The sequence below is a fragment of the Merops nubicus genome, unplaced genomic scaffold, assembly GCF_000691845.1.
Source record: "Merops nubicus isolate BGI_N331 unplaced genomic scaffold, ASM69184v1 scaffold16181, whole genome shotgun sequence".
Lineage (NCBI taxonomy): Eukaryota > Metazoa > Chordata > Aves > Coraciiformes > Meropidae > Merops > Merops nubicus.
The window spans coordinates 43,558-53,750 of NW_008586387.1; positions in this window are offsets into that span (position 1 = coordinate 43,558).

Here is a 10,193-nt window from a genome sequence, read left to right on the forward strand (position 1 = left end):
CTGTGCTTGGCGCTGCTGAGGCCACACCTCAAACACTGGCTTCAGTTTTAGGCCCCTCACTCCAAGAAGGACACTGAGGAGATGGAGCATGCCCAGAGAAAGGCAATGAAGCTGGTGAAGGGTCTAGACCACTAATTTTATGAGGGGTGGCTGTGGGACCTAGGGTTGTTTAGCCTGGAGAAAAGAAGGCTCAGGAGGGACCTTCTTACTCTCAACAACTCCCCAAAACGAGCTTGGAGCAAGGTGGAAATTGGACTTTTTTCTCAAGTAACCAGGACAAGCTGAAATGGCTTAAAGTTGCATCAGGGGAGGTTTAGGTTGGATATTAGGAAAGACTTCTTGACCAAAAGAGTTGTGAAGCCCTGGAACAAGCTGCCCAGAGAAGTGGTGGAGTCCCCATCCCTGGAGGTATTTAAAAGCAGTGTAGATGTGGTGCTGAGAGATATGGTTTAGTGGTGGACTTGACAGTGCTGAGTTAACTGTTGGACTCAATGATCTTAAGGCTCTTTTCCATCTTAAATGATTCTATGATTCTATGTTTGTAAATGCTTTCCAGAATATGGACATTCTAGTTTAGTTCTTTAGATAGCACAGACATATGTAAGCACGATTGTTCACTTTTTACAGTCATAGTAAACATATTGAGGCATTTATATTAAAAAAATTAAACAATTCCAGAAAACTTTTCTGGGCATAAGAACTCAGTTCTGGATGCTGTCACTTTGGTAGAACTGCTTGTTATCAATGTGGCATGGGCCTCATCACAGGATCCCAACAAAAGTCCTGACCACTGTCTGTGAGTTAGCATAGACAAAGGATCAGTACTGAGTTAGGACAAATTCAACAAATAAGTTAAATTTTCAGAATACAGAGTAGAATTCTACTACCAAGTAGGCAAACAAAGCCAGAAAAATGCCCTGAACTTAGCTACTAGTGTAGACTGTTTTTCAAATATTGACCTGTATTGCTGGACAGTTCCAGGTATTTAAAACGTGTATATCCTATATAAAAAAATTTCTATGACATAAATTAATTTTGTTCTATTTCTTCCTTTATTAGAGCACAAGATCCCCTTGAGGTTGTAATGTGACATCTCATTTGATTTGACGATGACCATCAGTATAACTTGATTCACTTACAGTAACTTTTTCACAAAGAAATCTTCAGTTCATTGAAAACTAGAGAGGTAAAGGTTAAAATATTACAAAAAATAACACAACCAACACTTCCAAGCATTCTCATTTGCAGAAGGGCTCCCGAAACTCCTACTTGTGTTTACCTATATTTAAATTCACCAGGCATACACAGATGAAAAACTGCCATTTTCCACCAGGTAGGCACGATAATTAGTAGAATATATTATTAATATTAGGGTTTGTAGTGACAGGACAAGGGGTAATGGCTTTAAGCTAAAAAAGGGTAGATTTAGGTTAAACGTTAGGGAAAAGTTCTTTAATATGAGGGTGGTAGACCACTGGAATAGGTTGCCCAGACAGGTGGTGTAGGCCCCATCCCTGGTGACATTCCAGATCAGGCTGGATGAGGCTCTGAGTAGCTTGATCTAGTTGGAGATGTCCCTGCTTATAACAGGGAGGTTGGACTAGATGACCTTTGGAGGTCCCTTCCAATCCAAACTTTCTATGCTTCTATTATATATATTTAATTTAAACAATTTTTTTTAGTATGTATTTATGTATATTTATATATGGTATTACTTAAAAAAATCCACTGATGAAGTAAGTTCTGTGAACTAGAATAATTTCACAGAATAGATTTTAAAAGGAAACTTTGAGATGTGATGTTCATAGAAGGATCCTAGGAGTTTTTCTGTAAGACCCCTGACTAGGATTTCTGGCAATCACTGTATTTTCAAGCTCAACTCAGGAATACAATCAAATTTGCCTAATTAAGCATTACTACTATCACCACTAATGGCAATGTCTAGTTTTAGACTTTGCTAAATCAGGTATTCGGGTCAAGAGAATGGAACTGTCTACAGATTTTAGTCATATAAGCACTTCAAGTGTGACCCAAAACTTAGTTATGGTGACCAAAGAAACTGCGATGATAAATTCCATCAAGGGAACTGTATCATTTTGGTTCCTCCAGCTCCTGGAGAAGCTGAAGAATTCTGCAAAGTCATCACACGTGAAAAGAAGTAGAAAAGGGTAACATGGGAACTTAGACATTTTTTTGTTTGTTGCTGCCTTTCTGCCCATTCTCAGTATGGTTCCTTTTTTAAAGAAGTGTTGGTCTCACAAATTATGCAAAAGACTACAAATTTTGAAATATCTTAGGATGTTTAATGATTTTATCCTCCTCTCTTCACCATGCACTTGTGTATAGCAGCTATTGAAACGCTGTAGAGTGCTGATAATTTTGGGGGGTGGGTGGACAGCAATATGTTGGTGCAATATAACAAATTAAAACTGGTTACCTCATTCTCTTGTTTTAAGTACAAAAGGAGGAAAAGAAAAACTGATACAAGACATTTACTGCCCCTGCCATATGCTCTCTTCTCACAAGAGCATTGCCATTATCAGTGTCTTTTCTCCTGGACTTGTTTCTGTGATAACAGTATAGACAGAACAAGGAGGTGCCAGCATTGCTGTAGCAATAATTCTCTTGATCTTTTTAGTTTATGAAGGAAAAGTTAAGTACTTGGAGCTTTTGATATTTTAATTTTTCCTGGCATGTAAGTTTAAGGGTTTTTTTAGTTTGTTGTGTTGTTTTGTTTTGTTTTGTTTTCCCCTCACAAATCAAAAGGTTTTAACACTCATTTCTTTCTTATTTCAGAAATAATAGTTCATAATGATAATACAGGATACTATTTTACTGTGTTGTCCCCTGTGCCTAAAGGAGTTCATTCTGAATTTGTCAGAGCAGTCAGTGAAGGGTATCGTAAAGAAGCAGGGTAAATATCTTAAAAAAAGACACTCTCTCTGACTGATATTTCTTGAAGTGAGTCTATGTTTGAAAAGACAGGGTAAAGTAGAAAACACAGACCTCCTAAAACCAAGACTTTTTCGATGTGTGACTTGGTACTACTTGTAAGCATGTTATAGATTAAAAACACTTGTGTCTATACAATTCAATTGCTTTAGTGGGCTGATAACATCTATCACTTCTGCATGGGATGCATAACAGGACATTTGTTTTTACTAGTACTCTTTTTAAAATCAAAATGCAAACACTATATTTGAAAAAGCAAGTAACATGCTAAATTTGGAAGGGATGAGTTCTCTTCTAGGGAAACGAATCCCATGTGATGTTTATGCATAGGTGGACCAACAAACTAGGAGCCTGGAAGTGTAAAAAATAACATGTTATAATTCCTGAAACTATCATGCTCCCATGTCTCTCTGTGGACTTTGAATTCTAAAACTAGAACACAATGTTTAGAGCTCATTATCCCTTTAGGCTCTTAAAATGAAGTTGGATCCCTTTTATTCCATTTTGCTTTGCATGAGTTTCATGCAAATGTGTGGAAGAATGAAAGCCAGAGGAATTCTTCTACAGGAGTCCTTCAGGAGTTTTATCCATTATGGGACAGGATGATGATATGCATATTTTATCTTAACTTTTGTCCTTTTATAATATGTCATAATACATAATATGTAATAATCCTATAATATGATACATCCTATTACATAGTAATACTAATTTTTGGCATGTCTATTCTTGCAAATATAATTTAGATCTACCTACATAAGTTTTCTTATTTAATTCAATGTGAATTAGAAATGCAAAGGATTATGCTAAACTAGAAGCTTTAAAGTTGATATAAATATTTAATGAAATTCTCAATCAAACCCTTTTTAACTGACACATACTGCAGGTAGTATTTTACATAACATTTTCTAGACCTTTAATTCTCCCACCATTTCTGTAAATGTATAAACAAGAGAATATATTTTCACATCTTGGGCAGCTGTTCCCTGTGTATATGTGTGCAAACCAATTGTTCCAGTGAATGATTAGAGGTGTACACATTTTAATGCCATTCACTGACATGTAGCAGTAGATATGCTGAGATATTCCTGAGTTAAATCCTGCTGACCTGCATATTTCAGTTAGTGTATAATAGCCAAAAATAGTTTATTGTAGCCATGTGATTAGTGAGTGACTTCACAGAAGTACTTGCAAGGTCATAACTCTATTTAAAAATGTACAACAAACAACTAAGACATTTGGGAAGAGAGCAATCAGTGCAACACAGAGGAAAAGCTGGCTGCATGAAACAGTGATGGCCTTTGATATCCAACCCGCTGAACATACTCTAATTAGGTGCTGAGACTAAAATCTGTAACCTTTGAAGGGTTTGTGTGTTGCAGGCTCGCAGCTGCTCCGAGGAGTGACAGATGGATGTACAGACTGTTGTCCAGGCAGGCCGTGGGAATAGATGCAAACTAAGCATTTGGCTTCTGCTTCCAAAAACGGAATATGCCTGTCAACTTTCATATTAAATGGGTCTTTATGTCCAGATCCCATCAGTACTTACGAAGGGGGACGAGCTGAAGGCAGCCTGGGGTGTCTGCCTGTGGGTGGGGGCCACGATCTGACCAAGTGAGGAACACCAGGGTCAGACACAGCCCCGGGACAACCAGCCAGGGTCAAGGCAACCTCTCCTGGCTGAAAGTGTTCCTAACAAAGTAGCTAAAGTCAAGCTACTGGAAAAGGCAGCAGCTTTTCTGTTGTCACTCTCCATTGTCAAAAATGCAGTGGTATAATCCTCTTTACAGGTAGAACAGTGAAGTCACCAAAGATGAAGAAAGTTATCACAACTGAGAATATATTTAATATAGTATTTTAATTTAGACTAAAGATTCTAAACTCATACCTGGATTTTACATTTTAAGTATATTACAAAGGTGTTAGTTAAGCACACTAGTCACCATGGTTTGGTGTCATGCCTTGGTATTTTAATAACAGCCAAAGACCCCAATCAGAATTTATTTATTTTAACAGAAGCCTCACAAAAACAAGCATGTAAGTCTTAGTAAGCTTTCTTTGCCCACCTACACCCAGACAAATCTATTAACCCAATGGGACAGTTCATAAGTGCTTTTCCAGTACCTTGACCTTACTACTTTCCCAAGAACACTTTGAGCCAGGGCTTGGAAGTGACATTGTCAGCCTGTGGCAGGGACCTGGCTCAGCAGGGCCCATGGCCGGGCAGGGCAGGATGGATGGCAGTCATCAGAACAAGACACCCCTCCCTGACAGGTTTGCCTTTCATCTTCAGCCTGATGGCCTTTTTCATCTTGAAGGTCTTCATCCTTCTCAAGCACTTACAAATAAAATAGAAACTTCAGCTCATTTCTGCTAATTGCACAACTTCTCAGTAGTTTATGAAATTATATTTCTCTTTTTAATTATAATACTAATCAGAATAATATTTTCCTATTTGATGTTTCCTATTGATCTAGAAATATGTTGTCAATATCAGTTGCTACAAGCCTTATTATTGTCAGCATTATCATTAAATATTTCAACCATGGTGAAGTCCAAAGACCTCATACTAGGGCAGAAATCATTTGTAGTGGACATTGTGAAAATATAGAAGAGGATTTATAGAGTTTCATTTAAAGCTTCTTCTGTGCTGATTATCTAGACCATTTACCCAGTCAAAAATAATATTCCTGTGTGAAAGTGAAAGTTTTGATGGGAACAATCCCACCTGAAAAACTTTAAAATGGATTCTCTAATAGATAGTGTGCTTCCTTGTCACTAATCACATGCACAGTTTTCATATACTCTACTGTAACAAACACAACTCTTAAGAACATTTTAACAGCATGGCTTATACCTCAAGATGATAATATAGCTAAAGAAGTGAAAATCTATCTTGCATAGACTACAGCTTAAATTGTCTCTCTAGAAGATATTTGAAACATTTTTGTTGCTTCTTCATCTTACTATCTCAGAATCAGTTCCACAGTATTTTTTAAATAACACTGAGTGTTAAGACTAACTTGGATTTGGAGATGAATTCTGCGTTCTGACATAGGGACGGCACAGTGCTCTGTGTAGCAGATAGCTTGTCCAGCAGATGACTTGAGTGATCAGTGGAGGATTCAGATTTGGCAGGAGAAGGCACCGTGGTAGGTATTTTTTGAATCTCACTAGTTTTTACCTACTGGCACAGTCCACAAAAGCTCTTGACAGTTACTATGGATTAAATTAATTGGTTTTTCCTTACCAGCGCTGTAGAATGGGCCAGTTCCTGAACACGAGCTGTGCTGGGATGAAATGAAAACAGCCATTATAGGCTTCTCCTCAAGGTACACAGAAGTTCCCATTTAAATACACAGAACAAATGATGAGGTCTAAAGTTCCAACAATTTAAAATAATTAAAGAGAGAAGAAAATTATTTCCAGTTTTAAATAATCATGATTTCCATGTTCCTGTTGTACTGATGGGAGAAAGACAGGCTTCCCCATGGTGTAAACTAGAGCAGGAAAATAACTTATTTTAACATGCTAGCTTCTTAACCGAGGTATCTATCTCAGGAGTCTAAAACTATGATTGTCAACTCCATATCATCTTGCTCTAGACCATTACATAAATGGTTAAAAAAAATACATTAAAAATCTCCCTGTGACTGAAGATACGTATCAGTAACTCTCAGCTTTAACCTACAATTCTCAAGCCAATGATAGCAGTATAGAATTAAAAATACTGTAGTATTATAAACAACAGTCCCAGAACAATATATCATTTCTGTTTGCATTTCCTGCAGCCTTCTGGCATCATATTATTCCCCAGAACACAAGGTCGGTAACCTTAATGAAATACCAGAAAACATGTTTTATATACAATTCTAGCACTTCTAGTTTAAGAAAAAGATGCTGTAAACTTCTTACTGCAGACCAGATTATTAGCTGTTTGTACAGAATTTCATTTGGGAGTGCAGCTGGTGCATCAGTGAACCCAGTGGCCTTGACTTTATGTTATTTGGGGATGCTGTTCTCAGATACAAATAAAGGACAGACATTTTTTGGAACTGCTAACAGGATAATGATCACTACCTGAGTCTCAACAGTTATCCAAATATTTCACATGTAATGATCAAGATATTTCCCCCATCTACTGTAAACACACACATGAAATCACAAATAATTATATTTGCCAGGTCAATACCAACTTGGGGTATGTGCAGCTTGCCTGGGGGATCAACCCTGTTCCAGACACTATATGCCTGTGCTTCTGAAAATCCAGCATGAGTGGCATGGGATATGGGGTGAAGGTGGCTGCTGTAGGGAGAAGCTGGGGAGAACAGCTTTAGGTGCAGTAATCCTGGCTCCCTCAGTCTCCCACCAGGTCTCCAACCCAGCTCTGATCTCTTTACCTATTCTTTGATGTACTACACATGGTGCTTGAACCTCGTTTTGAAAGTATTCAGAATGAATTAGATATCATTACGGCAGTGACTACAAGCTGACCAAGATCAAGGGTGCAAATAGTAACACGTTCAGGCCCTAAATAAACTGAGAGCTAACAGAAAGGGAAATGACAAGGGAAAATATGAGAACATGAAAATAATTTCTCTGTTAGTCATGCTGCAGTCCAGTGGAGCTATTATGCATATTACATAGGGAGATCTATTTATGTTATTATTTATTTCTTTGTTTAGCAGTTTATCTTAGAGGCTGTAATCAAAAGAACCATCCTAGTGGCCGAGGCAAACACATCATAAAACGTAATCTCTACCTTTAAAGTGTCTGATATAGTAGAAGTGCTTCCTTTGAGCTACTGGTGAGTTATTACGATTTTGTAGCCGAACATTTCAACTAAGTGATTCTGTAACTTCATGGAAAAAAGGTCTCATATTTCCCAAATGAACTCTTCATTCATTATGAACGATTTACCAAGCTCTGCTGATGATTACCAGTGCCCTGGGAGTCACAGCAAGCAAACAAGTGACACAGCTTCATTCTTTGGATGAAGTCTTTCAGTAATCACCTTTGCCACTAGATTTATTTTTTTCCCCCCACACATAGTCCATTCTTTCATTATCTTCTGGATTAGGACCAGATTCTCTGCCAACCAGTGTTTTCCAGGATCTCATCTATAATACCCTGAATTGGAAGACTTTGACACCAGCTGAGGTCTTTGATACTATTATACTCTTAAGAACATTGTCATGTCCTTCTATAATGAATTTTTATAAGCATTTTATGATAAAATGACTTTAGTTAACCTGTTGCACAATGAAATGAAACCCCACAGATTTTAACCCACATAGAGAAATTTTAGTTATATTTTCCATTTTACAATCTTTTGCATTAGAAACATTTTTTTTATTTTTTTTATTTTTTTTTTTTTGGTAGGGGAAATGCTCATCTTAGGTTCTTGGCACTCTATTTATACATAGGTAGGTCCTGAGTTTTGAAAGGACCTGGAGAGGAAAAGTATTCTTTTGTGAAACTTGCAGCCACCTTTTGGAAAATGAAAGTCAAACCCAGATTTTTTGAATAATGAGTTATTTCTGGGAAATGCTAAGAAGTTGATTTGTTATTCAGAATGACTGACCTGCTGCACTTATTCAAACAGAACACATAAAAAAAAAAAATATAAATGGGCTTCCTAACAATGGTATTTAGCATCAATATACAGTTAAAATCTTCAGTACTTAAGCTATGGATAGAAGTGACATTGTAGCACTCTATTACCATACTACCATTCTGCAGAACATTTTGAAGTTTAACTGCAAAATAACAAAACAATTCAGTGTATAGAAAATCCATTAAGGCTGTACAATACTTGAATGAAGACGTGTTTACAAAGGCACTATTCAGAATATGGAAAACCTTTCCTTTATTCACAATTCAGAGTCAGTGCATTTCTGCACTGTCTCTTAGCTCCTAACCTTAGAAACATCAAAAGAGATTTTCCCCTTATGTCCTTGACTTTGCAATCTGCTTGTAACTGTGCCTTCAAGGTGCACCAGTGAATTCCACTGTTTAAAAGAATATGTAAGTGCTGGGTTTAGCATCTAGCCTCATTCATAAAATACACACAGTCTATAACCTATCCTGCAATTTAAATGCAAATAATATTTAAACAAGGCTAATCTGGAGGGCTTTTGTGTATAGAGTGATATATGGGAAGGAGCTGTTTAAGGTGCAATGGTTTACTGCTATGATTTCCTTTTCACATCAATCATCTCTCCACATGGTTCAACAATTAAAATGGTTCATGGCTGCAGGGACTATGACAAACTAACTTCATCATTTAAGTACCCGTGATAGTACCTTGGAGCATAAGAAGCTGATAGAAAATGATAAAATGTTAATTATAAGTTGTAAGCAGAATGAAATACATCTATTCATCAGTGACCTGCTGATTATAAATAGAGCTTGCTTATACAGCCAACATACATACTGCATAATATTCTTGTGGTGGAGTTGGTCTTAATTCTTTTACGTGTGAAACAGACATGGCCAGATCTGCTCATTGCTGGGGAAAATGTATTTTCACTCTCCTTTCTCATCTTATACAAGGATATGGTAGAGTAACTGTTCCTCCACCCACAGTAAATATCAAAAAATTAAACATAAAAGTTGGATTTTTCATCCTTTCATAAAACAGTATTACAATGGGTATGTCATGATCAGCCATTTCTCTGAAATACACTTCATGCTTTTGGCCACTTCAAAAGGATGACACTTATTTTTCCATCTTCCCAGATGGCTTCTTAGCTTTGCAGTGTCAATTTAAATTGATGCTGACACAACCCAAAGAGGGTATTTTTTTCCCTGTCCTGCAATCAGGATAGTGAGTCTGAATTGTGTTTAAAATGATTCTCCACTTTTCTTTTCCTTGGCTGTCAACCAGTTCTCATTATTTTAGAGTACACTGTGACCATGTTCTAAAAAATATCATGAGTCACTTGGATGGTCTATTTTATCTGAACTGTAGATGTGAACTGTAATATTATAATAGGAATTAGAGATGTACAAATTTTTTTTTTTGTTGAATTTAGACTTAGAATGGGAATAATTCCTTTAAATTAAAAAAGCAGACCTTATTGTAAACACATTTTTATCTGTTTTCTATAAACACAACCTCATTTGCTACAGGAATATTTTTCTGGTGCGTATGTCCATACGCAGTTACATGGATTGATATTTAATCTATATTACAAGGTCAACTTTTTTTTTTTCTCCCAAGCAACACCTGTAAACTA